The sequence below is a fragment of the Magnolia sinica genome, chromosome 3, assembly GCF_029962835.1.
Source record: "Magnolia sinica isolate HGM2019 chromosome 3, MsV1, whole genome shotgun sequence".
Classification (NCBI taxonomy): domain Eukaryota; kingdom Viridiplantae; phylum Streptophyta; class Magnoliopsida; order Magnoliales; family Magnoliaceae; genus Magnolia; species Magnolia sinica.
Genome location: NC_080575.1, coordinates 90,863,346 through 90,883,066, shown reverse-complemented (window position 1 = coordinate 90,883,066; position 19,721 = coordinate 90,863,346).

Below are 19,721 nucleotides of genomic sequence, written 5' to 3'. Positions count from 1 at the left end.
TACTGATTTTCAAAATTTTTTGTTAAAACCTCGACCAGTCTTAGAGATTGCTTGATCGGTCGTATAAACAGTGCTCGACCTGTGCTCGACCAGTCCTGCAGGCTCGACTCAAAGTCCAGCAACTAAATTGGGTCCCACACAACCAGTCGTGGACAAGACTCGACCGGTCGAGCAAACCCTATGACCAGTCGTGGAACGGCTTTATCTTATCGTGCCCAAACTTTCAAAAGTTTGTTGGTCCTACGACCAGTCGTGCCGACCTCAGGACCAGTCGAGAGTGTAATTTCTACAAATATAAATAGAGCACGAATTTTAGAGTTTGATATTCAATTCAAGCTAAATTAATACGTCACTCTGAGAGATAAGTTAGTGATATTCTTAAGCTATTTAGTGCTCATTTTATATTCTCTTTAATTAGTTTTTTGCATTTGATTTTGTATTCTGCATTCCAATTTTATTTGAAAGAGGGATTGAAGTATTTCCATTTCTTGGAATCAAAATCAAACCAAGCTAACCCAAGGTGTTTTAAATTAAAATCTATTTAGAACCTTGAACCATTTTATAAGAGAGTGTGAACATTGAACTTCTACGTTGAACTTCTACTTTGAATTGGTTCTTCCGGACTGCATCAAAAGGATAATATCCAGATAAGTATTTTACAGTTTTGTAAATTCATTATTTTGGTTTCATTAAGATTGTGCCAGAAAAATATCTTTGTTTTGGTTTGTCTGAGGTGATCCAGAAAACTCAGAGTGTGGGGTTTTTGAATTGTGTAAGCCCACTTGAAAGACACAATTGTGAGGTTTTTAGGTGAACCTTGAAAAACCTATTTTCATAGTGAACGCTAATATCCACTGTGTGAGGATATTATGAGTGGAGTAGTTGTGTGGTTAATTTTCTAAACAATTGGTGTACACACAAGTGAACTACTATAATTTCTGGTCTTGTGGTTGATTGATTATTTCTTTTTGTGGATGTTTGTAATTTTCATTTTTACATTTGTGGAGAATGTTGTAATTTCTTTTATGCAAGTGTGGGAATATTGTAATAGCTTTGTTATTTTCTTTGATATTTATTTCTTTATTCCTCTGTATTAGTTTGAGTTTTTGATACACAGACCGTTCTAGGAATCAGGTTGTCCTACCATAAACCTTTGGTTTTTGGTGTAAGGTTGTCCTTAGAACAACATCTGTATCAACCTCTTAATACTTGTACTCCTGAGGTTGTTTTACATTTCTGCATTATGGAATTGTTTATTACTATCAGTATTTATATTTGTTTAAATTCCGCTCTTAATTTTTTAATTTGGCATAGTACTATTCACCCCCCCCTCCCTCCTCTAGGACTTAATAGCTCGTCCTTTTCAAGTGGTATCAGAGCCTAATAGCTCATTTTAATTGTTTTTTATTAATTTCCTGAACTAATCGATCTGAGCTTTGTAAGATGTCAAATTTTGATAGCCTTTCAGTCACTAGGCCTCCACCATTTGATGGCTCCAACTATGCCTATTGGAAAGCCAGAATGAGCATTTTCTTAAAATCCATGGATGAGAGCATGTGGCAAGCTACAGTGACTAATTGGACCCCTCCTCCACTGAGGTAACTGATACCGACGGATCCAAAACTATGAAAGTCACACCTTATTTTTCTTGGACAACTCTTCAGAAAAGTGAGAGTAGTGTCAATGTAAAGGCTCTAAATACAATCACTTGCGCACTATCACCAGATGAATTCAAGAGAATTATATCCTATGATGCTGCAAAGCAAGCTTGTGATATTTTAGAAATGACACACAAGGGAACAACAATTGTCAAGAAATTTAAAATCCAAATCCTCACAACCAAATTTGAGGAAATACGTATGAAAGAAAGTGAAACTTTCATGGACTTCTATACAAGATTAAATGACATTATTAACTCTATGTAGGGTCTCAGTGATAGAATCCCAGAAAGCAAAGTCTGTGCAAAGATACTATGCCCACTACCTGAACGATTCAATTCAAAGGTGACGGCGATCTAGGAACTTCGTGATACGGATAATATGAGGGTAGAAGAATTAGTTGGTTCCTTACAGACCTATGACTTAAACTTTAAAACTCCTAAAGGTAAATCCATCACTCTTAAATATTCTAAATGTATTTCTCATGAAAATAGTAGTAATTCTAATTTAGAAAATTTTGAAGATGATATTGCCCTTTTAGCTAAAAAGTTTTATAAGATTTTCAAAAGAAAAAAGAGGGTTGATTTACAAAACCTAATGAAAAGAAAAGATCTAAATCTAAAACCTGAAAATCTTTAAAAGACAGTAATGTTACAACTGCCATGAATATGGGCATCTAGCAAACAAGTGTCCTAAAAATGACAAACCTAAAAAGAAAGGTATGTTGGCTAATTGGGATGAATTTCTGACTCTGAAGCCTCTTTTGAATCAGAAGATTCTGAAACCGAGTCGGGTAATGAAGTTAAAGCCCTTATGACTCTAGCCAAGTTCACTTTTTCAGATCATGATGATTCAACTAGTGAAGAAAATCTGAATAGTGATCATGAAAATGAAGAAGATCTTCAAGATGCTTATAATGCCCTATACAAGGAAAGTTGTAAAATTGCTGTAAAACTAAAACTTCAGAAAGAAAAGTTTTCAAAACTTAAAGAAAATTTTGATAATCTTGTTTTAGAAAAATCTCACATTTTAGATTGTTTTGAAAAAACTAAGTGCGACTTAGATTTCAAAAACTCCCAAGTTGAAAACTTAAAATCTGAAAACGAAAAGCTAAAACTTGAAGTCTCTTCACTTTTGAGTTTAAAGGACATATGGAAGTATGCCCAAAGCGATCCTTAGTTAGAAAAACTATTATCCAGATCCAGAAAATGTAGCGACCGATCTAGATTAGGCTACGACAAAAGTATTCCTCCCAAACATAAGAATACTCCTCCTAAGTTTGTGAAAGGAGAGTCTTCAAACTCAAAAGGAAAAAGTCTAAATCAAAATTATCCTAAAAATGCTAAAACTTTTCAATCCTTAAAACCTAAAAGCAACCATATCAACTATAAAAATCATAATCGTAATATTTTAGCTAAGAAAATTGTTGATTTACTTAATGAGCTGTTAAAATCTAACTCAGTGGGTCGGTCTTATAACAACTACAAACATAAGAAGACCAACTATACTCCTAAACCCAAGACTGTAATGAAATGGATTCCTAAGGTTACTTGCTTGGTTGCCCATACTGCTTTCAAAACTTTAAGTCATCAAAGTGGTACCTAGACAGTGGTTGCTCCAGACATATGACAGGCGACAAAGTTCTGTTCACTAATCTTAAAGACATGACTGATAATTCAGTCACATTCGGTAATGATAGCAACTGCAGGATTGTTAGCCAAGGTACGGTCCAACTTTTTAACCTTCCTTTATTTGAGAATGTTTTATATGTAGAAGGGTTAAAACACAACTTATTAAGCATCTCTCAAATATGCGATAATAATCATAGCGTAAAATTTACTAACCTAGGGTGTGAAATTTTAAATAAAAATGGTTCTGTAATATTAATTGGTCATAGAACTTCTGAAAACTGCTACAATGTTAGTGATTCTAGCTCATCTAATCTATCGTGTTACATGGTCCATACCGATGAGACCGAATTATGGCATAAACGCCTCGGACATGTACACTACCGTAACTTGTATAGATTGAGCAAAAGAGAGTTGATAAGAGGTCTACCTAAACTATAGAAAGTAGACAAAATATGTGGTGAATGCCAGATTGGCAAACAAACCAGGAGTACTCACAAAAAAGTGAACTCTAAAATCACATCTAAACCGCTCGAACTTCTCCACATGGATCTTATCGGACCAACCAGAACGGAGAGTCGAGGTGGCAAGAAGTACATTCTGGTAATCGTTGATGACTTTACCAGATATATATGGGTAATCTTCTTAAGAGACAAATTAGAAACTCTTGATGAAGTAAAAAAGGGTACTTAGACATATCCAAACTGAAAAAGAGTCTCAAGTTTGTAAGATCCATAGCGATCATGGATCAGAATTTGAGAATAGCGATTTTGAGAAGTTTTGCAGTGATCAGGGAATATCACATGAATTCTATGTGCCCAAAACACCACAACAAAATGGTATAGTAGAAAGAAAATGGCAAATGTAATGTTAAATAGTATGAAGCTCCCTAAAACTCTTTGGGCCGAATCCGTAAATACTACGTGTTATATAATTAACCACATTTATACTAGAAAATCAAATAGTAAAACAGCTTATGAAATATGGTTTGATAAGAAGCCTACTGTCAAATACTTTCGAGTTTTTGGCAGCAAGTGCTACATTTTACGTGACCGAGAAAATCTAAGTAAGTTCGACACCAAAAGTGATGAAGAAATATTTTTATGGTATGCTCTAAATAGTCGAGCATATCGGGTTCTTAATAAGAGGACTGGTATAATTCAAGAGTCTATTAATGTGGTTATTGACGATCACTTAAATACACCTGTCTCAAGTTCAAAAAATGATTAAGTACTTCTAATTGATAAAGCAGATACTTCATCAAGTCAAAATAACTCTGAACTGAAGACTGTTAAAGATCATCCAACTAATCAGATTCTTGGAAACCCTCTCACTGGTGTGCGCACTCGTAGACAACTAGAAGATATGTGTAATTACATATGCTTTACATCTCAGATAGAACATGTTAATGTAAAAGAAGCTCTTACCGACAAAAACTGGCTAGTTGCGATGCAAGAAGAGCTCAATCAATTTATTAGAAATGTTGTTTGGTACTTAGTTCCAAGACCTAGAGATAAACACATTATTGGAACAAAATGAATTTTTAAAAATAAGTCTGATGAACTTGGTAATATCATTAGAAACAAGGCTAGGCTGGTTGTACAAGGGTACACTCAAATTGAAGGCATCGATTATGAAGAGACCTTTACCCCAGCAGCTCGTCTTGAATCAATCAGACTATTTATATCCATTGCACACTTTAGAAAGTTCAAAATATACCAAATGAATGTAAAGAGTGCTTTCTTGAATGACAAATTGCATGAAGAAGTGTATGTTGAATGACCAATGGGTTTTGAAGACCCTAAGAATGTTGATCATGTCTATCGCCTAAAAAGGCTCTCTACAGTTTAAAACAAGCTCCCAGGGCATGGTACGAAAAGTTGACTAAGTTTCTACTAAGTCATAATTTTCCAATAGGAAGTGTTGATAAGACTTTGTTTGTTAAGAAACATAATGATCATGTTTTAATAATGCAAATTTATGTTGATGATATAATTTATGGATCTACCTGTGCTAACATGACTGTTGAGTTTGTAGACCTTATGAAATCTAAGTTCGAAATGAGCTTAGTTGGAGAATTAAATTATTTGCTTGGGTTGCAAGTTAAACAGCAACCTAATAGTTTTTTATTTATCAAACCAAATATGCTCTGAACTTAGTTAAAAAGTTCAGATTTGAGAATGAGAAAAATTTTGATACTCATATGAGTACTACTTTGAAACTCTCAAATGACTCTACAGGTAAAAGTGTGGATCCTAAACTATATCGCAGTATGATTGGAAGTTTGCTTTATTTAACTACAAATAGACCCGATTTTGCATTTAGCATAGGAATTTGCGCTAGATATCAATCTGACCTTAAAGAGTCACATTTAATTATTGTTAAGCAGATTATGCGATATGTCGCAAGTTCAGCAAATCTGGGTCTCTGGTATCCACATGATACTAGTGTTCAATTATCTGGTTACACATATGTTAATTGGGCTGGTGATTTTGATGATAGGAAATCAACTAGTGGTGGTGGTTTCTATATTAGCAACTGTTTAGGTTGCTGGTTAAGTAAGAAACAAAGTTTCGTATCGCTTTCAAATGCTGAAGCTGAATACATTGCAGAAGGTAATGCATGTACTCAGCTTGTATAGATAAAAAGGATGCTAAGTGATTATGGAATTGCACAAGATTCTATGGTTTTATATTGTGATAATTCCAGTGCAATTAATATATCTAAAAAATCCAATCTAGCATTTACGAACCAAGCACATTGACATTAGATATCACTATATTCATGAATTAGTAGAAGAAAAGACAATTTCTTTGGAATACATATCGACCGAGACTCAACTTGCAGACATATTCACAAAACCGATCGACAAAAGCAGTTTGCTAAATTGAAATTTGATCTCGGTATGTGCAATTTGAATTGAAAATTCATGTATTTCTGTATCATATTGTATATATTTGTTAGTTTAAATGTTTAAATTTCAAAACTTTATGAATATTGCATTTTTTTGGGCTGTGCACGACCAGTCGAGTGCATAATCGACCAGTCGTGGCACGACCAGTCGAGCATGTACTCGACCAACCGTGTAGCACGGGTTGGTGCTTTATTTGGGGGAAAAATCCATTTTTCTTCATTTTGGGTTTCTTCTCCAACGGGTCATAGGTCGACCGGTCAAACCCATCTCCTATTTCTTCAAGGTTAGTGCTTTGTTTTCGTTTTCTTTGTAGATTCAAGTTCTTAACACTTCCTTTTTATCATTGTTGTGATTTATTTCTTGATTCATAGTGGTTTTTGGGGTTTTCTTCTCAAAAATCTGATCTAGTGAAAACTCACACTTCCTCTTTTATAATCTCCATTTTTCTTGTATTCCTTGTTGCAAATGGAAGATGGAACAAAAAAGAAAAGTTCTCGTGGTCCTTCAACTTCTAAGTCGACTCCTATCACAATGCGCCACCTTCGATCACCCGAAGATGATCCCTCTTATGTACAGGATATTAGGTTGCGTAATGTTATAGTTGAACAACTTGTTCATGTTGATCATCTAGCTCCGTTTGATATCTTTCTTCTCCTTCAATTTATAGGATGGGATAACATTCTACATTAGGGTGGGCCAGCATACCGGTTTATTGCGCAAGCTATGTATGCATGTATATATGATTTTTCTACTGAAAATCTGACGTTATTTATTGTAACTAGAGAAGGTCTTGTTGAAATAAACCGACATCTTATTTCTAGTCTAATGGACATACCTGTCAATAATGAAGGTATTCTCATTAGCACTCTAGTGGCAAAATCATCTGAATCTGAGAAGCGTATGCTTACTAGAGCTTTATGCAATATAGATGCGGAATAGAGTACTAATGGAAATGTGTTTGCCTCAAAGTATTTATTACCCAGATACAGAGTCCTTCATAAGATATTCATTTTCAATGTTTATCCTCGTTCTGGTAATAAAACCGAATTCATTACGCTCATGGTTTGGATTCTTCATTCCATCATCTCTGGCACCTCTGTATGTCTTCCTTCTTTGATTTGTCATTGCAACATTCAATTTCGTCTCCATCTAGGATAAAGTGACATTCCCTTCGCGTATTTTATGACTATGTTGGCCTCCCATATTTTAGTGGTTATGCATGTTGGAAAAGCTCCGATTCAACACCTAATCTTCAACAATTCCAATATAAACAAAACGAATCTGAGGTTGGCCACAGGCCAAGTTAATGTGGGTGTTGGTGGAGCTAATGCCACAAATGAAGAATAAGGTGGTTTACCACCCAATGACATCAATATGGATGATATTTTTGATGAGATCGAATTTGATGCAGCAGATGATCCTGATTATCAGCAATTTGACTTTAATGCGTGATTGCGTTCACTTGAGGAGAAAGTAGAGAATATGAATGTGTCTCATGATTTGTAGTTCAAATATATGTGCAAATATCTTAGACACCTTAATAAAGGACTTTATCAACCTGATCTTACCATACCTGCTCCTTCTTCGAGTTCCGATTAGTATTTTCTCATATGGTTTAATACTTGGCTTTCTTTTGTTTTATGGGGTTGAACTTGATTGAACTTGGTTGAACACGGTTGATCATGCTTGAACAATACTTGTTTTAATATCTTAATCATTTATTCCTCATTACTCTTCTTATTCTTCCTTATTTATCTACTTCCTATTCCTTTTGTTGGTTCCTTCCTTTGTCATATTGTGACAAAAAAGGGTAGAATTTTATCATGCTTGTGATATGTGGCATGTGGATTATAGATAGGTATACATTTTTTTTTATGTCAGGGGGAGTAAGTAAGGGGGAGTTTTGTTGGGAGAGTAGATACGAATTGTTGTGACCCATTAATAACTGGTGCATGATTCTTTATTGTGCGTATGATGCTTATGTTATGAAGTGTGTTTTGTCACAAATTTGACAAAGGGGGAGATTGTAAGTGCTATGGTTTCTAGCTCTTATTATTGTCAAATTTTGTAATGCCAAAACCTCTTGAAATCTGTGTCTTGTGTAGCACATCTACATCTAGAAAACAGTGTATCTCATGTACAAGGAGAAAGGTCTTTACTTCAAGAACTTCAAATGCAAGATTACATGTTCAAGTTCAAGTACAACACCAAGTGTGATTTCAATCTTTCAAGCTTCAAAGTTCAAGTTTTCAAAGCTCCGTCCAAGTTAAGACAATCTTTCTTTACTTTAAACTCCGAGCTCAAGCTTCAATGTTAGTCATATTCAAGCTTTAAAAGTCTCAAGCTCAAGATTCATTATATGACAAGATACCAAGCTTCGTGAACTTTAAAGAACAAATATCAGCTGAAGCAAATGAAAATTCAATGTTCATACATTACTTACAAGGTATGAATGACCCTAGATTGACCATAGGATAAGTCATTTTGAATACATAATTTAAATTGAGTCACTTTATAAGTGCATTGACTGTTTCTCAACTAGTCTTGGACTAAGTTCGACTAGTCCTAGCACTGACTCGATCAATCCAAGAATTCCTCGACCAGTCCTAAGTTTGTTACTGATTTTCAGGAATTTTTGTTAAAGCCTCAACCAATCCTAAAGACCACTCGACCGGTCGTATGAACAGTGCTAGATCTGTGCTCGACCAGTCCTGCAAGCTCGACTCAAAGTCCAGCAACTAAATTGGATCTCACACCACCAGTCGTGGACAAGACTCGACCGGTCGTAGAGGCCACTCGACCAGTCAAGCAGACCCTACGACCAGTCGTGGAATGACTTTATCTTATCGCTCCTAAACTTTCAAAAGTTTGTCGGTCCTACGACCAGTCGTGCCGACCTCAGGACCAGTCGAGAGTACGATTTCTACAATTATAAATAGAGCACGAATTTCAGAGTTTGATATTCAATTCAAGCTAAATCAATACACCACTCTGAGAGATAAGTTAGTGATATTCTTAAGGTATTTAGTGCTCATTTTATATTCTTTTTAATTAGCTTTTTGCATTTGATTTTGTGTTCTGCATTCCAATTTTATTTGAAAGAGGGATTGAAGTATTCCCATTTTTTTGAATTAAAATCAAACCAAGCTAGCCCAAGGTGTTTTAATTTAAAATCTATTTAGAACCTTGAACTATTTCATAAGAGAGTGTGAACATTGAACTTCTAATCCGAATTGGTTCTTCCGGGCTGCATCAAAAGGATAATATCCAGATAAGTATTTTATAGTTTTGTAAATTCATTATTTTGGTTTCATTGAGATTGTGCCAGAAGAATCTCTTTGTTTTAGTTTGTTTGAGGTGATCCAGAAAACTCAGAGTGTGGGGTTTTTGAATTGTGTAAGCTCACTTGAAAGACATAATTGTGAGGGTTTTAGGTGAACCTTGAAAAACTTATTTTTATAGTGAACGCTAATATCCACTGTGTGAGGATATTAGGAGTGGAGTAGTTGTGTGGCTATTTTTCTAAACAGTTGGTGTACACATAAGCGAACCACTATAATTTATGGTCTTGTGGTTGATTGATTATTTCTTTTTGTGGATGTTTGTAATTTTCCTTTTTTGCATTTGTGGATAATATTGTAAGTTCTTTTATGCAAGTGTGGAAATGTTGTAATAGCTTAGTTATTTCCTTTACTATTTATTTCTTTATTTCTCTGTATTAGTTTGAGTTTTTGATACACAGACCGTTCTAGGAATCAAGTTGTCCTACCATAAACCTTTGGTTTTTGGTGTAATGTTGTCCTTAGAACAACATTTGTATTAACCTCTTAATACTTGTACTCCTGAGGTTGTTTTACATTTCTGCATTGTGGGATTGTTTATTACTATCAGTATTTATATTTGTTTAAATTCCGCTATTAATTTTTTAATTTGGCATAGTCCTATTCACCCCCCCTCAAGGACTTAATAGCTCAGCCTTTTCAGAAAGGTACACACACATTCTCACTCTTAAATCTATATCACATCATTAGACCCAAAATCCAAGTCTGACTTAGGCATCGGAGCGTCCCCTGTACAAGCCAGGGTCTCCTTTGTCCTCTCCCTGTGCATGTGTCCGAGCAACGAAAAAGGGGTAAGCAGAAAACAACATCAACAATTTTTCTTTAATTTTTTAAGATGATGATGTCACATGTGCTTTATATACGTGGGCTCTAGTCTCCAGATGTAAAGTTTTCTGAAAAGTAGCATGCACTCTACTAAAAAGAAGGATTTGGCCACATTCTTTAATTGATTTGATCCATTCATTTTAATTGAAAAATTGTTAACACATAAAAAAAATTAATTTTTTGTTTGAATATGTCTATGACCACAACTACACTGCCGTTATGTATTAATTCTAAATTGTTTCCTTCGTTGTGGTCCATCTATGATAAGTTTTGCCCTCTAACTTAGATCAATGGCATCAACTTAAAACCCCTTACAGGTGGATGAATGGATTTATTTTGTGACAACTTAGTGAGTCCCATATAAAATGTTTATGGGTTTAAAATATGAGGCCCTTTTGCACGAAGGCCATTTGGGCTTTTCTTTCTTCCATGGTTTTTTTCATGGAGGGGAGGATGGTATTCTTTTATTCATTTTCTTCTTCTTTCTTCCTCTCTTTTTCTTTCTCCCTTCATCTTCCTTGGTTGATTTCCTTTATACGTTTTTTATTTTTTAAATTTTATTGGGTATGAGTTTATCTATCGTGAAAGAATGGCACCATAGCTCAGGTGGATGAAAACTCATAGACATTTAGGAGTATCCATGAGTGTCACAATCACAATTTTCATGGGTGAGTATACAATGTTGGTTCAATATATGCTCATTATGAATATTATATAATACGACTAGAAGATAATAAGTGTTCTTGATAATGTAGTCAAATCAAAATGTGCTCATAGTGAATGTTAATATATGATGTTCATAATTTCCTGATTCTTGGTCTTAATGCTACCGTGGGAGTTTGTGAAAAAGGAGGAATGTATGGAGGAATGTTGTAATTGATCGAGTTTTATAATGGAATGATGTTGTAATTAGCGAATTTTGTAATTGAATAATGTTGTAGTGGATGAATGTTGGAATGAATGAATGTTCTAATGGATTAATTATTGTAATGGAAGAATTTTGAGACAAAAGTACGTTATAATGGATGAATGTTGCATGGTGGATCATCAATGTTTACTATGGATCGCCCATATGCACTATGCATCACACATATTTTCACAGTAGAAAACTGATATTCAGTGCAGATCGTCAATATTCATTGTGGATCGCGTATATTCATTGTAGATCACCAATATTTTCACTATCTATCACCGATATTCAGTGTAGATTACCGATATTCACTGTGAATCGCTGATATTCAGCGTGGATCACCGATATTCACCGTAGATCACCGATATTTATTGTGGATCATCATTATTTTACCGTGGATTGTTGATATTTACCATGGGCTATTGATAGGACGAAAACAGTCATAACTCCCTCGTTACATGTTCGATTTAGAAGATCTCATACTTGTTGGAAAGATAATTTCATGAACTTTAAAATGGATTTAAAATATTATAATTTTGACACCATTTAATTTTTCAAACGTAGGTCCAAAGTTCATCATTCACTTTATACTATAAATATTCACTTTGAGTCACAAATCTCAGAAACATGGTCATAACTCTCTCATTACATATCCAAATTTGCTGATCTTATACTCATTTAATAAAATTCAAATGACTTTTTTATCATCAAATTTCAATACTATTTGATTGCCTAAGAGTGGGCCCAAAGTTTATTTATAATCCACAGTGAATGATGAATTTTGGACTCACTTTTGGGTAATCAAATGGTATGTAAATGAGATAATTCTAAATTTATTTGAAATTTTATCAAATTATCTTTCTAACAAGTACAATATTATCCAATTTTGACATATAATGAGGGAGTTATGGCCGTTTTCTTTGGATCAGTGACCCATAGTGAATATTTGTGGTACACAATGATTGATGAACTTTGGGCCCCATTTGATGTAATTATATTATATCCAAATGAGATAATTCTAAATTTATTTGAAATTTCATCAAATTACCTTTCTGGCGAGTATAAGATTACCTAAATCGAAAATATAACAAGGGAGTTATGGCTATTTTCATGAGATTAGTGACCTATAATGAATATCCGTGACCCGAAATGAATAATGAACTTTTGGGTTTACTTTTAGACAATCAAATAGTGTCAAACTGAAATGATTCCGAATCCATTTGAATGTTCGTCAGATTACATTTCCAACTATGACCGTTTTCGTGGGATTGGTAATCCACAGTGAATGTCCACGATTCACCGTAAAAATATCATCGGTCCACTTGAATATCGGCAGTTTACTATTGATATCAATGATCCATATTGAAAATATCAGCGATCCACAATGAATATCATTTATCCATATTGAATATCAATAATCCGTAGTGAATATTGGCGATACATGCTGATTATCAATGATCTGCGCTGAATATCGGTAATCCACCATACAACATTCATCCACTACTGCATATTTCCATCTCAACATTATTCAAATACAAAAATTCATCAATTACAACTTTCATCCAATACAATATTCATTCCAACATTCATCCATTACAACATTATTCCATTACAAAATCAATCCATCATAACATTCTTCCCTTTCACAACTCTCACCATTCATACCTCCTCCCCCCTTCCTCTAAAAAAAATAAAAAATAATTATAAGTAGAACCACTACACCCTCCTCTCTTTAACAAACTTTCATCATTCATACCCATTAAAAAAATTAAAAAACAACTATAAATGAAATCAAAGAATGAAGAAGAAAGAAAGAATTAAACTAAAAAATACCACCCACCCCTTTCCATGAAAAAAACAAAGGAATGAAGAAGAAAATGACAAAATGACTATTATGCAACAAGGGCCCCACGTTTTGAACCCATCAGCATCTTATATGGAGCCCACTGGGTTGTCTTTAAATAAATTCATCTATTCCATATGTAAGGGGTTTTAATTTCATATTATCAACTCAAGTTTGTGGGCAAAACTCATCATATATGAATAACAAAGGAGGAAACAATTCAGAATTAATACATGAACAAATAAATGGAAAAAACCTTCACGTGGGTTTATGACTGCTTGATTAAAATGAACAGATCAGATCAACCAGAAGGTGGGTCGAATCCCTATTTTTAGTGGGGCCCATGTCTCTAAAAAAAAATAATAGAGTGGTTATTGGGCTAAGAAAAAGTTAAGTTTAGAAAGGACGGGCTCCTACCACTACCACATCATAGTACGTGGTTATTTGTACCAATAACCAACTATGGAGGGGTCACTTGGTGAGTCCGAGTTTAGCTACGTACTACTCGGTGCTCAAAAAATCTATATGGGCCTACCGTTGTATGTGTTTTATTCATAATGCTATTCATTTTTTTATATCATTTTAGAAAATGAGCCCAAAAACAAGGCAGATCCAAATCTTATGTAGACCACATAATAAGAACCAACGATGATCGAACATCCACCATTAAAAACCTCCTGAGAGCCATATTCGTGTTTCCCCTTAATCCATTTATGTGTGGCCTAATCAACAGTTAGATGGTAGATAAATAGTTAGTGGGCCCTAGGAAGTTTTTAATGGTGGGCGTTCAATCACCACAATTTGTTGTGGTATGGTCCACTTGAGATTTAGATCTGCCTTAGCTGGTAACAGAGGGGTCATCGCCGAAGTTAGGTTCTACAAAGCTCTACCATTGAAACCATCTTGGACTCCACCTTGATGTTTACATGTCATCCAAACTCTTCATAAGGTCGTTCCCACTAGGATGAAGTGAAAACAGAAAAAATTTAGCCTGATATAAAACTCTCAATGGCCGTAAGAATGTTTCAATGGTGATCATTGAATCCCCACTATTTCATCTTGTGTGGCCCACCTGAGTTTTGGATCTACCTTATTTTTTGTTGTGTCCTAAAATGAGTTCGTAAAATGATGGAGGGGTTGGGTTTCTCACAAACATTGTAATACCCAACATCTTTGTGGAGGAACTTCATAATAAATGCTCTAGTAGGAAATCTGTGTCCGATGGGTAAGGCCACTGCAATGTTTATGGGAAATTCACCCTGTCCATCCATTTTGCAGGTAAGGCCCACTGCAATGTTTATGAGAAATACGCTCTATCCATCCATTTTGCAAGCTTATTTTAGTACATGCAATAAAAAATGAGGTTGATCTAAAACTCAAGTGAGCCACGTGAGAGGAAAGACTGGGGAAAAAATGCCTACTGTTGAAACCTTTTTAGACTCAATGTTTATATGCCATCCAAATACTTTATAATGTCATTCCCATTGGGATAATGTGAAAATATAAGATAAAAAGCATGATATAAAACTTTTTATGCCATGAGAATGTTTCAACAATGCTTACTGAATCCCTAATATTCCCTCTGTGTGGCCCACTCGAGTTTTCGATCCACCTCATTTTTTGTCATGTCTTAAAATGATCTGGCACAATGTACAGGGGATGACTTTCTAACCAACATCACGGTGAGCCCCACCGAGCACCAGCATTCTTCAAAGTTTAAATGAACTTCCAGTGGCTTTACCTCATGAGGGGAGTGGATTGGGCGAGACCAAGGACTCACCCAAGACTGTGTGACCCTTGATGTGGGGCCCATCTTGATGTATGTATCCTGTATCCATGCAGTCCATCCGTTTTTCGGGATCATTTTATTGCATGCATAAACCTAAAAATGAAGTAGATCCAACAATCATGTGGACCATACCATAGGAAATAACAGTGATTGAATGCCCTACCATTAAAGACATCTTAACCTTAATGTTTTTGTAGTGTTTATTTGCCATCATGTCTCTTGATAAGGTACCATAAGCCTGGATGAAGGGAAAAAAACAAATATTAGTTTGGTACAAAACTTTTGTGCCACATTAAAGGTCAATCACCATTGTTTCCTACGGTATGGTCCACCTAATAATCGGATCCACTTCATTTTTGGCATAATACCCTAACATGATTTGTAAAAACAGATGAACAGTGTGGATATATAATACACACATCAATGTGGGCCCCACAATAACAACCGCACCGTATTGGGTGAGTCCAGGGCCTCACCTAATCCTCTCCCGCAAGGAGATGAATGATTGGGATGGTGAATGCAAATTCCGCACGTGGGAGTTCATTTTAATAACGTGGCAGTGCAAGGATTCAACAGGACGCCGCTATAAATATATACGTGCCATGTATAAACCATCCAAAATGTAGGACCCCTTTCGGTAATCATAACCAGATTCAGATTAATTGATTAAATGATCATAACATCAGATTAATAGACATTAATTTTTTCAATTAGGACAAGTGATCTTTTTTAATTGAACCGTCCATCAAAGGTCCACCGACCAGCATGTCCTGACATCAACTCAGTGTAAGTTTTAGCTCCTGAACCATCTAAAGTGGGTTCTTCGGTTTGTACGATTTATTTCAAGTTACATTTATGTTGAGTGTACAAGTTTTAAGTGATTCTAACCGATTAAAGTGAGCAGACTCGTAAGATCCAGATAGCTGGTCCAGTAGACCCACCAAATAATAATGGGCCACTGATTGTTGGACTTCTAGGAAGAAAATGACAGCCGTTTATTTTAATCCTCATCCAGTAGAGTGACCAGGATCATCATTTCCTTGCCATTCTGGGCCATAGAATGGCAGGCCACTACCCACAACAGGTTTTCATTTGCATAATATTTCTATCCGTACCTTTGGAACAAGAAGCAGATTGGCTGGTAACCCATATTGTGGGGCTTACTGTGATGTATGTGTTTTATATATAGGCCATTCATCGGTTCCGATTCTCTAGTTCATAATAGAGCATGGATCTAAAAATGGAGTAAATATAAACTCAAGTGGATCACACTGCAGGAAACTATGACTATATTGTTTAAATGCAAGATCAACTTGCTCTAAAACTTTTATACCTCTAAGAAGTTTTTAATGGCTCCTTTTGTGCAGTCCATTTGAATTTTTGATCTACTTTATTTATGGTCTTTAAAATGAGAAGGAAAAGCTAATGGATAAATTGAATAAAACACAAACATCATGATGGGCCTTATAATTCTAAGAAACCAACATCGTCGCTTAATGGATCCCACCTTGATGTATGTATTCTATATCCATGTTGATCATTCAATTTTCAAAAGCATTTTAGGGCATGAGCCTAAAATGTAGTAAATTCAAATCTTAGGTGGACCATATTATAAGTAGTGGTGGTGATTGATTGTATGCTCCCCCATGAAAAATTTCCTAAGGCCTACTGTAATGTTTATTTGCCATTCAAATTGTTAATAAGGTCATGCGAATTTGAATAAAGTGGAAAAACAAATATCAACTTGATTCAAAACTTTTATGGCTCACATGATATTTTTAATGGTTAATCACCATCGTTCCTATCGTGTGGTCCATCTGAGATTTAGATTCACTTCATTTTTGGACCCAGTGCCCTAAAATGATATGACGAAAAGGATGGTATGGATACAAAAATACATAAATTAAAGTAGGCCACGTAGTAAGAGCTCCACCTAATCATCTCCCGTTTGTGACTAGTTAGGTAACCATTTGCTAGGTGTTACCTTGATTGTGAGGCTCACACCTTGATGTATATGTTGTATATTCATAATGTCCATTAGTTTTTCCATCTCATTTCATTTTAGGGCATGATCACGAAAGTGTAGCACATTAAAATCTCCAATTGACCACAGGGTGGGGATTGAATTTCTATGATTGAAAACTTCCCTAAGGCCATAAAAGCTTTTTAGATTGAGTTGGTATTTATATTTTCCGTTCATCCAGGTCGTGTGACTTATTAAAGAGCCCACTAGGTGAGACCCTCGATCCACCAACCATTTTGACAACTCATTTTAGGACAGGATCTCAAAAATGAAGTTGACTTGAATCTTAAGTTGACCACACCAAAGGGAACAATCAGTGATTATTCTCACCATGTAAAACTTTATGGATTCCACCAGAATGTTTATTTTCCATCCAACCTGTTAACAAGGTCAAAAACACCTAGATGAAGAGACCACACAAATACCATCTAGATCCAAAGCTTTTGTGGCACATAAGAAGTTTTTATTGGTCAATCACCACTGTTTCTTATATTATGATCCACTCGAGATTTAAATCTACTTCATTGTTTCATATACCTTACAACAAGCTTTCAATATAGATGGACCGTGCGGATGTAGTCGAATACATCACAGTGGGTCCCACGGTCAGGGTTCCATCCGGGGTATCACCTAATGGGCTCCCCTTGTCAACAGGTTATATGGCAAATAAATATTATTGCAAGCATTATGAAGTTTTTAACAAAGGCGTTCAATCACCAATGACTCATATGGTTGGGTTTACCTGAGATTTGGACCGTGCCCTAAAATAGAGCATGACTCAAAAAATTGATGAACAAGGTGGATATACACATATAACAAAGTGGACCCATGGTTAGGGTAACACCTACCAATGTCTTACTTGACCAATGCATAATCCGCTCCCAATTATGACGCCAATCAAGCCAGATCCCCCAAAAGCTAGAGCAGCAATGGAATGATTACGTAAGCTCGAGTGTACAATAGTTAAATTGTGTGGGCCCTCAGTGATGTGTGAGTAGCATCCAACCTATCCATTAGCTGCAGAAGCGGATTGGCTAGTGTACCACACACCACCGACCTGGGTGGTGTGTTGACGTCACCAAGTTTTGTGGGTCCCACCATGAGGTATGTGTTATATCCAAACCGTCCAACCATTTGACTAGCTCCTCTAAGGTTTGATAAAAAAAAAAAAAAAACAAATCCACAATTCAAGTGGATCACATTGCAACAAGCAGTGGGCGATTGAACGTTTACCGTTAAAACCCTTTCGGGGTCACAAAAGTTTTGGATCGGTGTGATATTTGTTTTTCCTCTTCATCCAGGTCTGTGTGACCTTATGAACAGATTGGATGAAAAATAAACGGTATGGTGGGCCCTATGAATGTTTTAATGGTGAGGATCATTGTCCCACATCTATTTGTGGTGTGGTCCACTAGAGCTTTGGACATGACTCATTTTTGGGCTCGTGTTCCAAAACAATCTGGCCAAATGGATGAACAGTGTGGATATAATAAACACATCATTGTGGACCCCATGTAACTTTAATCTCCTTTGAATTGTTCATATAACTTGGAGTTTGAGGAGCCTTAACACTAGTCTTTATACGATACGCACACACACAAGCCAAGTCGGGGTGAGTGGTATTGTGGACGCTAGAGGGTGGATTTCCCAAGGGGATGGGAGATCGATTCTCACTTTTTCCACTAGTTGTCTTGCTCGAGGGCTTTTGCCAGAGTCGCCACTAACCAATTATTACGATCCTATAGTCGGTTCGACCCTATAGTTAAGATTGGTGACCCAAAGATTCTTAACCCTAAGATAACCCATGAGTTTACATTCTAAAAATTCTAAGTAAGGAACCACAATTACAAAGAAGGAAGGTGTTATGCACATACTCTGCCAGTACGGATGTACGATCTTTATTTTGTAATATTTGACTAAATTTCGATGAATAAGGTTGGTTCTCACATACAGAAAATGTAATGTGATGATTGACCGATTCAAATTTCTGATGGGCATGATCCAACTATATCAGCAAGCCATATAACATACGTTCGAAACGATCAAGTGCAGGGTGCAAAGTATGTATGTATAGGATGCTTGATGTTGTATGAATACTTATGATAAAACGACGACCAACTGGATAAGGATTTTGATAGACTTGTTCCGATCATATTGGTATGCCTCAATGCATACGCCCGCTAGTCAAATACAATAAAACGATGGAATGCAATGTATATGCTAAAACGACGGCTAACTGCCTAAGGTTTTGATGGACATACTTCGATTATATTGATAGGCCTTAGAGCATACTCCTACCAGTTATATACGACAAAATGATGAAATGCACTGTGATGCTGATGTGTGTGAGGAGCAATGGGGTTGAGAAGGGAAAAAATGTTGCACGATGTTAATGCTCCGAGTTAATGAAATTGATTGAAGCTTAAATGACTAAATGAATGGTAGTGTCGCAATGCTAGATTGACTGGCTCAGATTTGAACTTAGGTGGCTCGGGAGGCTTGGACTCTGGTTATGCTAGGCTAAACCAGGATTGGCCTCTCTCACTTTCACTCTCCTTGGTGGAATGATGGCTAAATGGTTAAGGCTAAGGCTAGGAGATCTCTTATGGGTGTATTGGATGGGAGCAAGTGTTTTCTGATGAGAATGGATTGTTGAAATGTGAAGGGGAGGGGGCTATTTATAGTCTCCCAACCCAATTTCTTTGTAATTCCTATTGATCATAGGGGCAAAAGGTGGTTGAAGGGTCAGGATTAGATATTGTCGCATGGCATCATCTCATGGGTTGAAGA